Here is a 16,422-nt window from a genome sequence, read left to right as displayed (position 1 = left end):
GGGCCTGGGTAATTCAGTGGTAAAGATGCTGGCTACCTCCCCTGGAGTTCACAAGTTGACCCGGTTGCTAGGGAGGGTAGAGTTACATGGGATAACCTCCTCATGATCACTATAATGGGGTTCGCTCTCAGTGGGGTGTGTGGTGAGTTGTGTGTAGATGCCGTGGTGGATGGCGTGGGCCTAATAAGTAAGTACAGAAACACTCTCATTGTGGAGAAAGCGAAGTCAGAGCTGCCACTCTGCCAAAACAAAACTTGCACGTTGAGCATCTTTGATGGAAACACCCCAGTGTTAAAACTTGAATGCAGTTAATGTGTTATGGCTTTATTAAAGTTCAAATAATAAGGAACCAGGTCATGTAAATAACTACAAACTCCGAAATTGGCATGTCTCTGTCCGGTCAGTGCCTCTTCTATGAGTTGCATGAATGTCCTGATCTAAGGGGGAGAGATCGATACTGCATCTGGCTGAGGCTCACTCTGGCGCGGGGATGCTCATCCCTCAAGTGCGCACGCCTGCTGCTGCTAGATTTTAACGTGATGGCTCTCGACTCATTGTATCATAATACTGTATATGTGTCACTGTGCATTTCTTACTCAAAGTAAATTGGCAATACACAGGTTTATTAATAAGAGCGAGTTTGTTTTTTTGTGATTTAAAGATGGATTTATGCGAACAAAAAGTGAGAGATAGTAGTCTTTTCCCCATTATACACTTCAACAAAATACATTTTGATTTGATTTTGTTTTGACTTGTTTTCCGATATAAATATCTAAAACTCCTTTAAAACAATGTACATTTGCTTTAGCAGCTATACTGCAGAAGAAAGCTGAGGAACTTCAACCTTCCACAGGCGCAGCAGATACAGTTCTACTCAGCAGTCATTGAGTCTGTCCTCTGCACTTCAGTAACTGTCTGGTTTGGTTCAGCTTCCAAGTCAGACATCAGAAGACTTCAAAGGAAAGTCCGGACTGCTGAATAGATTATTGGTTCTCACTTTCCCACCCTTCAAGAACTGTACACCTCCAGAGTGAGGAAAAGAGCTGGAAAAATCGCTTTGGACACCATTCACCCAGCACACTACCTTTTTGAACTGTTGCCCTCTGGCTGGCGCTACAGAGCACTGAGCACCAGAACAGTCAGGCACAAGAACAGTTTCTTCCCTGAGGTCATTCACATTATGAACCGTTAAAACTGCCCCCAATACTCTCCATTGTGGCAATACAGTCATGTGCATTTTCAACTATTCATTCATATTTATATTCCATTTATATTTATTTGACATATCCTAACTCTTCTGCGCAATACATTAAATCACCTTGCACATAACTGTATTTCCCCTTCTGTCGCTCTCTCCACGTTGTATCAGAGAAGCGACACTAGGGGTCTCTCTTGAGCGCCGATACTCACCTCTGGACTATGAAAAAAGGCCAATGAGAGTTGGCAACCAGTATTTGCATGTCCCGCCCCCAGACATACGGGTATTTAAGCGGCGCAAATACGGGAGTATTCTTCGGAACCGATGGTCGTGTCTGCAACTGCTGCGTGTACACACCAAGTTCCTGCTATCCCTCTGCTGCATGCTGTTGGATTCTATGGCGCACAACAGCGGCTTTCTCCTGTTTGCACGGGTGTGCATTCTTGCCCCTGGGTGCATCGACAGTGCAGATTCAAAAACTCTCACAAGTTTTTTCCCTAAAAGAGTGATTTTATTTAAGAGTAATTTCCTCTAAAAGAGCAAAACACAGCGGCTTTGAACGTCCTTTTAAGGACGCGTCTTTATAAAGATGCCTTTCCGCCCCTGTGTTGTTTCTGGATGCGTTAGAGTGCTCTCCGCTTCCGACGGCCACAGGTGCTGTCTCATGTGTCTGGGTAGCGATCACACCGAGGCTGCGTTTGTGGATGGTTCATGTTCTCACTGTGAGAACATGACCATGACAACGTTGCAGTCGCGGCTTGCTTACAACCGTGAGCAAGCCACTCCAGCCGCCCCCCCGTGTCGCTCCTTCTTCCCACGGGATTGAGGACGATGCGGCTGGCGATGGAGGCGATTTGGGGATGGCAGCGGGTGCAGCTCCGCCGGGTACGCCCCCTCGGACCACCCGCACCCCGACACGCTCGTTGACTCCCGTCCGTGCTCGAGGTAGTGGTGACTCGCCTCACAGCCAGTCTGCCGACCCTCTTGCGATGGATGCAGATGAGCTCGCCGCGGCATCGGAGGGCATGTTATCTGATGCTGAGGACTCTCCTGGGCTGCCGCTTTCGGGCCTGCACACCTAGGCTGAGGATGACGCACAGATGACTGACATGCTTTCCCGGGCAGCCAACAGCGTGGGCTTGGATTGGAACCCTCCATCCTCCCCACAACCATCACGGCTGGACGACTGGTAACTGGGGTCTGGGCGCCGCTCACTGCCTCGCCCCCCCCGGTCCCGTTTTTCCCGGAAGTGCATGACGAGCTGACGTCTTCCTGGAGAGCACCCCTCACCACTCGTCACATCGCCACAGGCTCGTCCGCCCTCGCCACCCTCGACGGCGGAGCGCGCCATGGGTACGGGGCGATTCCCCAGGTGGATAGGGCGGTTGCGATCCATCTATGCCCCGGTAGCCCTACCACCTGGCGAGGTCACCACCGTACTCCATTCCCGGACCTGTAGAGCAACCTCCTCGCTGACAGTGAAGGCCTACAGCGCCACCGGACGCGCCGCTTCCGCCCTGCATGCCATGGCTTTTCTGCAGGTCCACCAAGCCAAGGCACTACGCGACATGCACGGGGGTGGCCCTGATCCCGACATGCTGCAGGAACTGAGAGCGACGAAGGTCACAGCGCAAGCGCTCGGGCAGGCGATGGCCACGCTAGTGGTCCAGGAACGTCAACTTTGGCTGAACATGGTCGAGATGCGTGAAGCCGACAAGACTCGCTTCCTCAATGCCCCTGTCTCCCAGTTCGGCCTCTTCGGCGACACTGTCGAGGACTTTTCCCAGCAGTTCTCCACGGTGAAGAAGCAGACGGAGGCCATCTCTCACATCATGCCTCGCCGCAAGCCTGTCGCCACGGCCCATGCCCCGTCGGCTCACCGAGGGCGTCCTCCCGCGGCCAGAAGGCAAGCTCCTGCTCCGCCTCAACCCGGGCCCTGCTCTCAGCCCCAGCGTCGAGCAAACCGCGGGAAGCGCACGCCCCCTGTCTCACGGACCCCCTCGAGGACCCGGAAGGCTCCCAGGCGCTCCTGAGACAACGCACCCAGAGCCCAAGAGGTTAGCTCCGGAGGTGGTAAGACCGCTCCATCCCCCGGTGGAGGGCCGGGAGGAGAATCCTTTGTTTTTTCATTTGCTGCACCCCCTAACATGGGCTGCGGTAGCCAAATTCTCAATAAAAGAGCTATTTCCTTTGTCTCTGGGGCACATGGCCCGCAAATGCCGTTCTCACGGCACTCTGCTTTCAGGCCTCACCAGTCCCGGCTCCATGGACGCGGTGTCCCCACCTTCAGCGCCATGACTGTTCCCCGGTCGGCCGGTTCAGACTAGTCCAGAGGACGCCAGCATCAGACCTCCTCCTCAGTCACGAACCCGCCCTCCGCCGGATGCGCGGAGCAAGGTAAGTGCTTTGAGTTTATTCTCAGCACCAGAGCCTCGGGACGCCACGTTGCCTCCCGACGCGCGTTACCTGTTCCGCACTGCTGCAAAGCCCCGCCGGGTACGTCCAAAAAACCCGTCCCCTTGGTGCCCCTAGCACAGAGTTTAGAGGCGTGGCTTTCACTGCCCAACCCGTCACGCTGGCTGCACCGGACCATTCGACTCAGTTACGCAATTCAGTTTGCCAGGTCTCCGCCCCCCTTCGTGGGCGTACATTTTTCCGCAGTACACGGCCAACATGCCCACTCCCTGCGCGAAGAAATCACCTTCCTTCTATTAAAGGATGCGATAGAGCCTGTCCCTCCAACCGAAACGAAGAAGGGTTTCTACAGCCCTTACTTCGTTGTACCCAAGAAAGGCGGCGGCTTACGACCGATCTTGGACCTGCGAGTTTTCAATCGGACCCTGTCCAAACTCCCGTTCAAAATGCTCACCCAGAAACAAATTCTATCTGGCGTCCGGCATCTAGATTGTTTCGCAGCGGTAGACCTGAAGGACGCGTACTTCCACGTCTCAATTCGCCCTCGACATCGACCCTTCCTAAGGTTCGCGTTCGACGGCCAGGCATATCAGTACAAAGTCCTCCCCTTCGGCCTGTCTCTGTCTCCTCGCGTCTTCACGAAAGTCACAGAGGAAGCTCTTGCCCAGCTCCGAGAAGCCGGCATACGCATACTCAATTACCTCGACGACTGGCTCATACTGGCAGCATCTCTTTTCTCGGTCTGGAGTTAGACTCAGTCCCAATGACAGCACGTCTCTCCAACGAGTGTGCTCAGTCAGTGCTGAAATGCCTCGCTTCCTTCAAGCCAGGCACCATGGTCCCGCTAAAACGTTTCCAACAGCTCCTGGGGCATATGGCATCCTCCGCTGCGGCCGCGCCGCTGGGGTTGATGCATATGAGACCACTTCAGCACTGGCTCCGGACTCGAGTCCCGAGATGAGCATGGTGCCGCGGCACGCACAACATAAAAGTTACCTCTGCCTGCCGCCAAACCTTCAAACCCTGGACAGACCTCTGCTTCCTAAGGGCAGGAGTACCCTTGCAGCAGGTGTCCCGACGAGTTCTGGTCACAACCGACGCCTCCAAATTGGGTTGGTGCGCCGTATGCAACGGGCGTGCAGCCGCAGGCCGGTGGAACTGAGGCACGCTGCGCTGGCACATCAACTGCCTAGAGCTGCTGGCTGTTTTTCTGGCCCTGCAGAAGTTTCTCCCGTTAATTCAGAACAAACACATCCTAGTCAGGACAGACAGCACCACGGTCGTAGCCTACATAAACCGCTAAGGCGGAGTACGCTCCCTCCACATGTCACAGCTCGCCCGTCGTCTCCTCCTTTGGAGTCTCCTCCTTTGGAGGTCGACCGTCATAGATACAATCAATAAAGCCAGAGCCCCCTCTACCAGGCATCTCTACGCTCTAAAGTGGCGTCTGTTCGCGGACTGGTGTTCTTCCCGAGCCGAAGACCCGCAGAAGTGCGCAGTTAGGTCAGTGCTCGTGTTTCTTCAGGAGAGGCTGGAGAGGAGGCTGTCCCCCTCCACCCTCGAGGTGTATGTAGCCGCTATCGCGGCCCACCACGACACGGTAGACGGCAAGTCTCTTGGTAAGCACAACTTAATCATCAGGTTCCTAAAAGGTGCCCGGAGGATAACTCCCTCCCGGCCTAACCTGTTCCCCTCCTGGGATCTCTCGGTCATCCATACGGGACTCCAGAGACCCCCCTTCAAGCCGCTTGACCCAGCTGGACTCAGGGCCCTCTCTCTCAAGACTGCCCTGCTGATCGCGCTCGCTTCCATCAAGAGGGTCGGGGACCTGCATGCGTTCTCTGTTAGCGACGCTTGCCTGGAGTTCGGTCCAGCAGATACTTTCGTGATCCTAAGACCGCGACTGGGCTATGTGCCCAAGGTTCCTACCACACCCTTCAGGGATCAGGTGGTGAACCTGCAAGCGCTGCCCCGGGAGGAGGCAGACCCAGCCCTTTCACTGCTGTGTCCAGTATGTGCTTTACGTATTTATCTGGACTGCACACAGAGCACCAGATGCCCTGAGCAGCTCTTCGTCTGCTTTGGGGGACAGCAGAAATGGAACGCTGTCTCCAAGCAGAGACTCGCCCACTGGGTTGTCGACGCCATTTCCCTGGCTTATCACACCCAGGCCGTGCCCCCCCCCCTTGCGGGTCCGAGCTCACTCCACCAGGAGTGTTGCGTCTTCATGGGCACTGGCTAGGGGCACTGCCCTAGCAGACATTTGTAGAGCAGCGGGCTGGGCAACACCTAACACTTTTGCGAGATTCTACAATCTCCGAGTTGAGTCAGTATCGTCCTGTGTTTTCTCAGGTACCGAGCCCGTAGAACTCGGTGGCACGCCCACGATCTGACCGGGTGAATCGCTTGCACCTAGCACACTTCCCCCTAACCAGGGGAAACAGTGCGCCTTCATTCCCAGGAGATCTCAGGTTTGGGACACTGGTCGATTCCTCCCTAGCCCTCGTGGGTCGCAGTTCAGCGGAGGAACTCGCTGACCCAAGCCACTGCGGGTACCGCAAGCTACCCTGTACTGGTATAGGTGCTCCACAGGTAAGGCCTCCTTCAGACTCCCCTGTGTGTAACACCACGGTTCTGTCCCCTCTGGCGAGCTGACTCCCGTGTTTCCCTTAGGCAGTCATGGCTGCCTCGGTTGCCGTGCTGTATGTTCCCCCTCTATGAGGCTGGATCCACCACCGCACCGACTTTTCCACATAGGCCCTAAGCAGGCCTCTGATGGTTTTGCCACTTAAACTTGCCTCCCCTCTCGGGTAGGCGTGGCCTCCGCAGGGTCTTCTCCGCCCTGAATAAGGGCTAAGACCCCCTTCCCTCAATGCGTGTAAGGGCCCCGGCCTTAGTTGCTCTATGCGAGAAACATAGAGAGAAAAGAGGCCCGGCCAGGCTTGGTCCGTTCCCAGGTTGGCGGCCAGCACCTTGTTCCCCCCTCCAAGGGTAACGATAAGGAATCCTGATGGCTTAAATGGGGCATTAGGGAAGGGTACGTGCAGCCTGATACAGTTGGTCATCCTGCACGTAAGAATACCTGCTCACTCCTGTATCAGCAGTTCACGTACACGGCTCAGCGCATGGCACTTTTATAAGTGGACCCCTAGTGTCGCTTCTCTGACACAACGTGGAGAGAGCGACAGAAGGGGAACGTCTAGGTTACGTATGTAACCCCGTTCCCGATGGAGGAACGAGACGCTGTGTCTCCCCTGCCACGTCGCTTAGCCGAGCCACTGTTGTGGCCGGACCATTTCCGGCTCCTCAGAAAAATCCTGAATGAACTCCCGTATTTGCGCCGCTTAAATACCCGTATGTCCGGGTGCGGGACATGCAAATACTGGTTGCCAACTCTCATTGGCCTTTTTTCATAGTCCAGAGGTGAATATCAGCGCTCAAGAGAGACCCCTAGTGTCGCTTCTCTGACACAACGTCTCGTTCCCTCCATCGGGGAACAGGGGTTACATACGTAACCTAGACGATATGTATATAACATATTTGAACAACATTATAGCCCTACTGTAGTTTCCTCTATCAATTTATCTATTGTATATTATTTTTTATTCTTATTTCACTGTTTATACATATATATATATATATATATATATATATATATATATATATATATATATATATATAAACAGTGAAGCCATGATATATATATATAATCATATGTTTATGTTGTATTTGTATATTTTTTATTTGCTCTTCCATTGAGTAATGGGGTCTCCCAAAACTTGAGTATTTAAGTTGACTACATGCAAGTAGACTTAACTCAAATTTGAATTTAAATATTGTTGTATCTACTGTTATATATTTTAATTGAATTGATTAAATTTTAGGTCAAACAACAGCACAGCTCAAATAAAGATGATAACTGATTCAGTTATAGGTAGAGTTATTACATAATTGTTTACAGAAATGTATAAATACACTTCAGCTTCACATGCACATGTGACCAGGGTCCAACTTGACGAAGAGACACAGATCACCCTAATGGTGACATTACACCAAACAACTATATGCAACAAAGCATAAATAATACATCAAAAGAGCTAAAACATTTATGAATTCTTAAAAACACTTATTTAAATTGCCCAATTTGTTCTGACCAATGAAACATAATTCAAGCAGCAAGGGATTGAGGGCATTTCCCATTCCCCAATTTTGTACTCAGTAGTTATTAACACTTCAAATCTTAAGTCTATAGATTTTTAAGAAAAAAATAAGTTCAATGAACTTAAATATTTGAGTTATGAGTCCAAAACTTGACATTTCAAGTAATAATTAAGACAACTTGATTTTTACAGTAATGACAACTTTAGGGTTTACAGTGCATTACAAATTCCTTGTGTTTATAAGCATACTTGGCAATAAAGCTCATTCTGATTCTGACAAAAATTGTTATCTGAGAATGTTGCATTTAATATAAAAAATACAAATATTTTAAAATGTATAACCCCCCATTCATGATAAACCCATTCATCTGAGAAGCAGCATATATAATATTTAGACTTGCTTTTAGAGAATAGATCTTGAATATAAGTATATTTTGTCTTAACTGCACTCGCAGAAGTAAAACCAAGTGAAAAAACGTATATAATAAATACTTATATTTGTCTCTTAAAGCAAGTCTAAATATATCTTCTCAAGTAAATGTATGTTTAGACCATTTTAAATGGAAAACAAGACAAAAACACTTTTTTTAAACTTGAAACTTTTTCCTTTAATTCAGTGAGTCATTTAGAGGAATTTTTAAAAGATGATTTTGTCGAATAATCGTTCTAATAATCGTTAGATTAGTCGATTATCAAAATAATCGATAGTTGCAGCTCTAATTGATTTTGCTATGTTGTCCTCCACTCGAAAACAAAGACTTTAGCAAAAGCTCTCTATAATCCGTATGTTTCAGAATATGATGAAGCTAGGAAACTGAAAATGGATTAGTGTAGATGTGGTCTCACCCTCATATTGTTCCAAACCAATATAACACAAAATGTATTGCTTTAATGAATATCACAGTCTAGATCTTTTCAATACAGTTGACATGTGCCTCACTTTAAAGCTTAAAAAAGGACCCAAAAGTGTCATTACAATAATCTATGCGGCTTGTGTGTAATATTCCAAGTCTTCTGAAAGCATTCGAAAAGTTTTGGTGTGTAAAAACCTGAAATTTAAGTAATTTTCCTGTGAAAATCTTGACTTCCATTGCACATTCATGAGCACAATGAGAAAAGCTTGTTCACATGAGAACTTTTTGTTAAGCACTAAAAACATTGCAAGTTCTTGTGTTAACACTTGTATCATTTGTGTTCTGCATAAGACAGAATGTCATATGGTTTTGAAACAACATGGGGGTGAGTAAATTATAACAGAATTTTTATTTTTGGGTGAACTACTCCTTTAAAAACTTGTAGATAGTACTTCCTTGTACTTATATAGGCAGCACTTTTTTCTAAGTTTTTGAATAGAATGCAAAAGTCTGGATCTGGAATTAAATATCCCTAAAAAAAAACTTCTATAGACCAATTTATTCATTTTTTTACGATAACGTATAAACCTTTAAAAGCCACCTACCGTGACCTCCAAGGTTGTTCATTGATGGTACAGTGTATGCTTCCGTTGAAACAATCAGTCCGCAATATTTGAACTTTGTGAATATTTGAAATCGTGTTTAATAGTGGAATTCCTGGTGAACAACTACACTGCCCATGGTACAGCAGAGAGAGATCAACAAATCACAGAATTGCAGCCAACAAAGACCTGCAGTGAGTTCTCACATCCATGATGCACTGTGAATGAGGTCACCCTACACCCTCAAACTACATATATATTTATATTTATCAGAATATTGTGCAGTAAACGTAAGCTATATGTAAGTGTGAGTGCAGCATGAGAGGGCTCCTTGTTTTCAGAGTGCCACACCGTTCAGTTCCTGAGTGTCACTGCTTGCTGGGTGGAGAGGGGCTGCAAGCTGCGTCATTAAAATGTAGCTTCACATGCTCTCAATGAGTAACAGGAAATATTCAATTGCAGTAATACTTATAATCAACAAACTAAAATCAATAGGTTTGGTTCATGGCTTACAAATTTTTCTGAAAAGCCTACAGAAAAAGTTAATAGGAAAAATACTTATGGGTCAAAAAAGGTGGGTGTCCCATGCATTGGGAGTGGAAGTCTGCAGTAGTGCTGGCGGTGCTGCGCTGCTCGCTTATGGTGCTTTGAGACTCATGAAGTTGAGGTAATGTCAGGTCAGCTTATTGCTAATGTGACAGCACAAACTTTTCCATTTCACATGACAAAGTGAGATGTGTGTTTACAGAAGGGCATGCCTCTGCTCTCTGCCCTTATAGAGTAAGAGCCAGCGAAGGGTCCTCGGTATGCCGTTGAACTGTTCAAGAGGTTAACTCATCGTGTATGTGTGTATATATGTTTGTGTGGTCTGGAAAGAGGGGGCAAAATACAACATACACCTGGGTGCCTAAATTCTCTTTTGCACCAAACTACATCAACACATATGTGTGCCTGAATATGAAAAGCAGAGAAACGCACACAACGTCAATGAAACACTAACATACTCGTGCACAGTGCCTTTGGGCCTAGAATACAGTAACCTTTAATAGACTCAACACAGCTGTGGCTCTTAGTCTCTCTGCAGCTTATTTATTCAGCCTCATGGCAGGGAACATCACTGTTCCTCACTCATCACAGAGTTACATTATATACCCGCAAACACACCTAATAATGAAGCTGCGTATGATCAAAGGTTTACGTCCCTCGATCTGTGCTAACAAACATGGATCACAGCCTGGAGGTCACACAGAGGTTACTCTGACTTACACAATGTGGAAACTGCCTTTTTTAAAAGGATGCACAGCTTGACAACATTTTCAAGGCTACCATGGGAGTTAATAAGAATCAGATATCTTTTATCACCACCTAATGTACTGTGCCCTGCACAAACTGTCAAGCTGTGCCAGTTATGGACTGATGTAAGAAATGTCATATTAGTCTTTTAATGCAGATATAAGATATACATTATGAGGAAAAAAATAACAATTTATGTTGCAGAAATTTTATTTAACTGAGCAACCTTTATTGAAATGTCAGCCAAATTTTTAGGGGCTTTTAGCTCTATTGTTGACATATACATTTCTGCACTATTATCTTTATTTAAAAGCATGGCATTTCAGAACACATTTACCCCCTTTGATAGATCTGCTGCATTCTTGCATAAAAAAAACTCATTCAGATGTACACACACACTCCCTGATTCACTAGTCAATCAGTAAGGGACAATTTTTGTGTCTTACTTTGGCCACTGCAGTGTAAAATCACAATTTATGATGCGAGTCAGAACTAAATGCTCATCAGCATGACGAATAACTGAACTGCTCTTCATTTCTCTGATCTTTCACTCTCAGCAGAGGTCTAAAGGCATCCCAAGCTGTCTATTGTAGACCCCTGGTGTGTTCACAGCAAGGTTAAATGTGTTTATAAAAATGTGTTTAGAGGGGATATCTAAGATATTTCCTCACCGTACTAACAACGTAGTATCATGACAACTCGTAATTCGTACGAGATGGCAAAATTGTAAGATAAATGAAAAGGTACGACTCTTATACAAACAGGGATTCAAATCGATACATACAGGCTTAAAATGTTTGCTTGCCTCCCATCCAACACTTTATTTTAAAGGAATAGTTTACCCCAAAATCAATTACTCACCCTCATGCCATCCCAGATGTGCATGACTTTCCGCCTTCGGCTCAACAAAAACAATATTTTTTAAAGAATATTTCAGCTCTGTAGGTCCTCACAATGCAAGTGAATGGTGGCCAGAAGTTTGAAGGTACAAAAAATACATAAAAGCAGCGATAAAGTAATCCGCATGACACCAGTGGTTTAATCCATGTCTTTAGAAGCAATATGATAAGTGAGGGTGTGAAACAGATCAATATTTAAGTCATTTTTTACTTTAAATCTCCACTTTCACTTTCACATTCTTCTTCTTTTGTTTTTGGCAATTTATATTCTTTGTGCATATCGCCACCTACTGGGAGTGGGCAAAATGTATTTGAAATCTTAAAGAGAAGTAAAATGAAGTGTATTTGTGATAGGTGGTTTACCTTCTCTAGACCACCCTGCTGTAATTCTCCTGAGCCTCAATAATCAGCTGGTTTCATCTTGCTACTCTTACTGAAGAAGGATGCCTTATCTGATGTCTTTCTGATGTGCATACGTCTATGCAAAAGCAAAACATAGCCTATCAGCCTTTTTGCAGCAAATGGTTTTAACAAGAGCAAATTAAGGTACTCTTCAGCAGAAGTTAGAATGTGTTTGATGTATCAAGGTTTATTATGAATGAACAAAGAAGTAGAAAACAAATTAATAAATTTGCGTTGGTATTGTTTATGTGTAAAAACCTTGTATGAAATATGTCATGATAAAAAATCATTAACAGCAATAAAATTTTGCAACACTCAAAGCTAACCTGTTTTGTGCTCACATGTAACGACGTGTTCACGTAGAGGACTCATGCTCAATCACTAATGCAATTGTGTCAGGCTCCGAAGATTAACTCTTCTGCTTGCATGCTGTAAAAAAACTGTAACGTGTAGTACGTTAAACCCGTATCAAAAGGTCGTAACCTCCACATTTAGGAAATTCATGGGAGCACATTTGCTACTAGTGGAATGGTTATAGTAAGTCTCGTGAGAGTTTCGCAGCTCGATGGTTACCGTCTTAGATATGAAATAAATCCAACGTGATTAACTGGTGTGCGCAACTGAAACATTTTCCGTGTGTTGTGATTGTAAAGGATAAATTAATCTCCAAGAAACATACATTTTCCCTAAGAAAAACAAAATTAGCGAAAAGGCAATTGTGAGAGGGGTGGCCAATGGGGTAGCCCCTAGCACAGCCACTGGTTCCAAACCCTGATGTTTTCTTTCTTTTGTGGTACACAAAAGTTATTTCCCTATTAAAATTATGCTTAGAATTAGGTTTGGGTTAAGCTTCACATTTAGGAAACATTGTTCATCAGTTTGTTAATTTTTCTACATTTCAGTACGAGTCAACTTGTAAGATTCCTTATGACTTTGCCATCTCATACTATTATTATGACTTGAGACCAGGTTGAAATATCTGGCTGCATCTGTGGGGGAGACTGGATATTAAAAGAGCCTGAAGCTAAAGCATCAGTTACACCCAAGGAGCACCCTAACCTTTTATTTACTGTTTACATTAAATATTAAATTAAATTAAATTAAATTACTGCAGTCATTTACGCAAGCTGTAATTATGTAAATTATTGCTGTCTGGTTTTACACCTTGTCATAGAACTGAAATGGCTCTAGTTCAAGTGATTAATGATTTCCTTCTAACCACAGACACTGAACGTGTTTCCGTGCCTGTGCTTGTAGATTTAAGCACAGTGTAGAACACCATTGATCAGCCTTTTCTCTTTGACAGGATATTTTAGTGGGTCTTCAAGCGAAGCTCTTTCCAGATTAAGATTTGTGTTTGTTTATCAGTGCCTGCTTTTATCTGTCCTTAGTAACTTATAGAATAGAATAAACAAACACCACCGGAATCCAAGAGTTCTCCAGAGCAGGGTTAGGACCATTTTTTCAGGGTTACCCTGTGTTGTTAGGGCTGGGTGATACGGCCAAAATTGTTACAACGATAATCTTTTTCATATTGTTCGATATCGATATTTATCACGATATATATTTACACATTGCACTTTCTTTTTTTTATTTCAATGTTGATGGTAGAAAAGAAGAAAAAATTATTTCTAAACAATCAAAAAAGTATCTACAAAACTGCACAGGGGGTCCAGAGACAGCCAAAGCAGTGGGGTCTGCGGGATCTTTTACCAATTTTACCGTATTTTACAGTTTATCAATTGAAAATGAATGTTAAAAGCTCATAGAGTCTCGTATGTTTGTTCTGAAGCATAGTGACAGCAGTCCAGTATTTGTTGGAATATTTTTAAATTAAAATGAAATATTTTTTATATTTCTTTAGATTCAGATACCCAAGTATGGGGCATAGAAGACCTTGTGACTGTGGAATGATGCAGAATGTGGGTTCAGGGGTGTCCCGAGAGAAAATTTATAAAACATATTTTTAAAAATGTAAAAAACATTTGTATATTTTCATTAAAGTTAGAGACTAGACTACCAACTAGTAATTTTAGTCTTTCCTTATCCATTCCAGACATCCAATTCATTTTCACAAAATTAGAACAGAAATCGATTTGTTTATTCGATTTGTTGAAAGCCGAGCATCATGCTCGCAAGGTGGATCGTAGGATTGGCAGCGGTGTGGAGCAAGCTCTCTCCTAGCGCTTTGAGCGCCTTTGAGCAGATTTCGTCTGCCCCAGTGGAAACGCAGCCTGAGAAAGCCAAACTGCTTGTGTTTTAGCAACACGCAGTAAATATAGAAAATTCCTCTAAAGCTTATCATGGATTTTCTTTATCGAGATATATATCAATATCATTTTATCACCCAGCCCTTTGTGTTGTGGTGCCAAAGTGTAAAACAATGCAGTTCTCAATTGTTACACCAAGTTGTTTAGCCACAGACAAGCAATCATAAACTGCAGAAGTGCATACTTTATTAAAATATAATGTGCTTTGTATGTCACAGAAACTTCCACGCACTATGACGTCTGAAGGGATGCCATATTGCTTTCACATGATTTTGTAGTATGCTTCAGAAGACTCAAGACAAACAGGGAGGAGTTGAGTGGCAACGTTTCCACAGATAAGCAGTTCCAATTTAAAAGCAGTCATAATCAATTGATTTGAGAATGATCCTGGGTTAACATTTTCAGCTGTGAAACTTCCTAATAAGTGCAATTTAGCAGAGTCAAAGGTGAGCTGTTTGTGATTTGTGTTCTTCTCAGTTACAAAGACACAAAACAATATTCAACTTTAACATACAGTGAAATTTAGAGAAAAGCACTGCTGTTCATTCAGCTGTAAATGTTTGCAGTTTGGGTTTGTTTTAATGCTGTCACCACTGATCTAATTTTATTGGTATTCTTCAGAACCTTCAGAGCTGAGATTCCCAGCAGAGTTAATTAGGCTTTATATTGCTTACTGAAGCAGTGAATCTGTGGTTACACATATCAGAAGACGCTCCACACTAAATCCATCAAGACTTTCCAAACCCGATAACTGCTTAGGACTCATCCACTGAGCCACGTTTGAAGGACATTACAGTTGAACAGCAGAGGGATATAAATTATTCACTCATATACAATATAAAGGGAGCATAAATATTAATAATAATTAAAAAAAATGGCCTGGAGAACAGCAGTGCATATGGCTTTCTGTTTGTTCATTAATTTGTTGGAATGGTTTAGCTTTTGGTCCAGTTATATTGCCAAATCATCCATCATTCAAGTTCACAAACACAGAATATTTCAGTAATGTGTCACGAACCCCGCTCCCTCGCTCCGCCCCCTCGAGCTTCCACGCTCGTTCCGCCCCCTCAAGCTCCCACGCTCGTTCCGCCCCCTCGAGCTCCCACGCTCGTTCCGCCCCCTCGAGCTCGCACGCTCTTTTTGCTCGCTCGAGCCCTCACGCCCACTTTGCTCCTACTCGCTCACATGCTCGTAGGCAATCTCCCTTCCTCGAGTTTCTCACGCGTTTCCAATCCCCCAGAACATTATGACCACCTGCACTCGCGTCATCTGCACTCCTGCACATTAGTTTCACCTGCACTCGTCTCATCACCTGTCATGGTTTACACCTGCACTTGCCCCTATATATATCACTACCCTTTCGTCTCACGGTTGTTGGTTATTGTATTTAGTTTCCCATGTCTTTGCCCCCCGCTAGTCTCGTCTAGTTTTGACCTCCTCTCGTTCACCTCTTAGCTTGCCAGCTCCCCTTGTTCCCCTGTCTTTTGCTCCCACTTGTTATTCTTATTCTGATTACCCCGGCTTTGACCCCCTACGCTCTCGTTGACCACTCTCTCCTGAATTTGCCCCTTTACCCTATCTTGATTCCCCGGCTTCGATTTAACGTTCACCCTGACCATTCTTCACTGGATTTGCCCTGTTTTTGTACTGTTGCCTGCTTTGTTGGAATAAAGCAGTTTTCTCCGACATTGTGACTGTCTCGTCTTGTGTTTGTGTGTGCGGGTTACAAAATAACCAAACCTCACCGAAGACAGTCACAATGCGTTGCGCTGAGGATTCGCGCAGCTCACTAGAGCGGAGGAACACGTCACATTCAGCGCGAGGAGCTACGGTGTGGAAACTTGACCAAGCGCTCGCGGCCCAGGGGCAGCAGGTATGTTCTATGTCTGAAATTTTTCACCCTGTTTCACCTGTGTCTGCCCCTGAGCCCGTTGATGCTTTCCACGCATCCGCTGAGCGCCGTATGCTCTCCATCCCGGAGAGGTTTTATGGCTCATCGGACGCGAACCAAGGGTTTTCCGTGCAAGGCAGTGGTTATGTAACTCATAACCCTGTCCTTGACATTATGGAGCCAGCGGCCCGACTCTTGGGTTTGCGCCAGGGGAGCCAACCCTTGGAGGCTTATATTATGGATTTTTGTGCCCTGGCGTACCAGGTGAATTTTGATGAGGTGGCTCTGAAAGACATTTTTCAATTTGGACTGAATGAGCCAGCCTCATCATTCATGCCTGGTGGTCGCTGCTCTCTCAACCTGGCTCAGTTTATTGACCTCGCCCTACTGTACGCTGGTTCCTCGTTTACTGTGGGGGAGGCAGAAACTGAACCAGCG

The sequence above is a fragment of the Xyrauchen texanus genome, chromosome 27 (assembly GCF_025860055.1).
Source record: "Xyrauchen texanus isolate HMW12.3.18 chromosome 27, RBS_HiC_50CHRs, whole genome shotgun sequence".
NCBI classification, from domain to species: Eukaryota; Metazoa; Chordata; class Actinopteri; order Cypriniformes; family Catostomidae; genus Xyrauchen; species Xyrauchen texanus.
Note: the sequence above shows the minus strand (reverse complement) of the source record.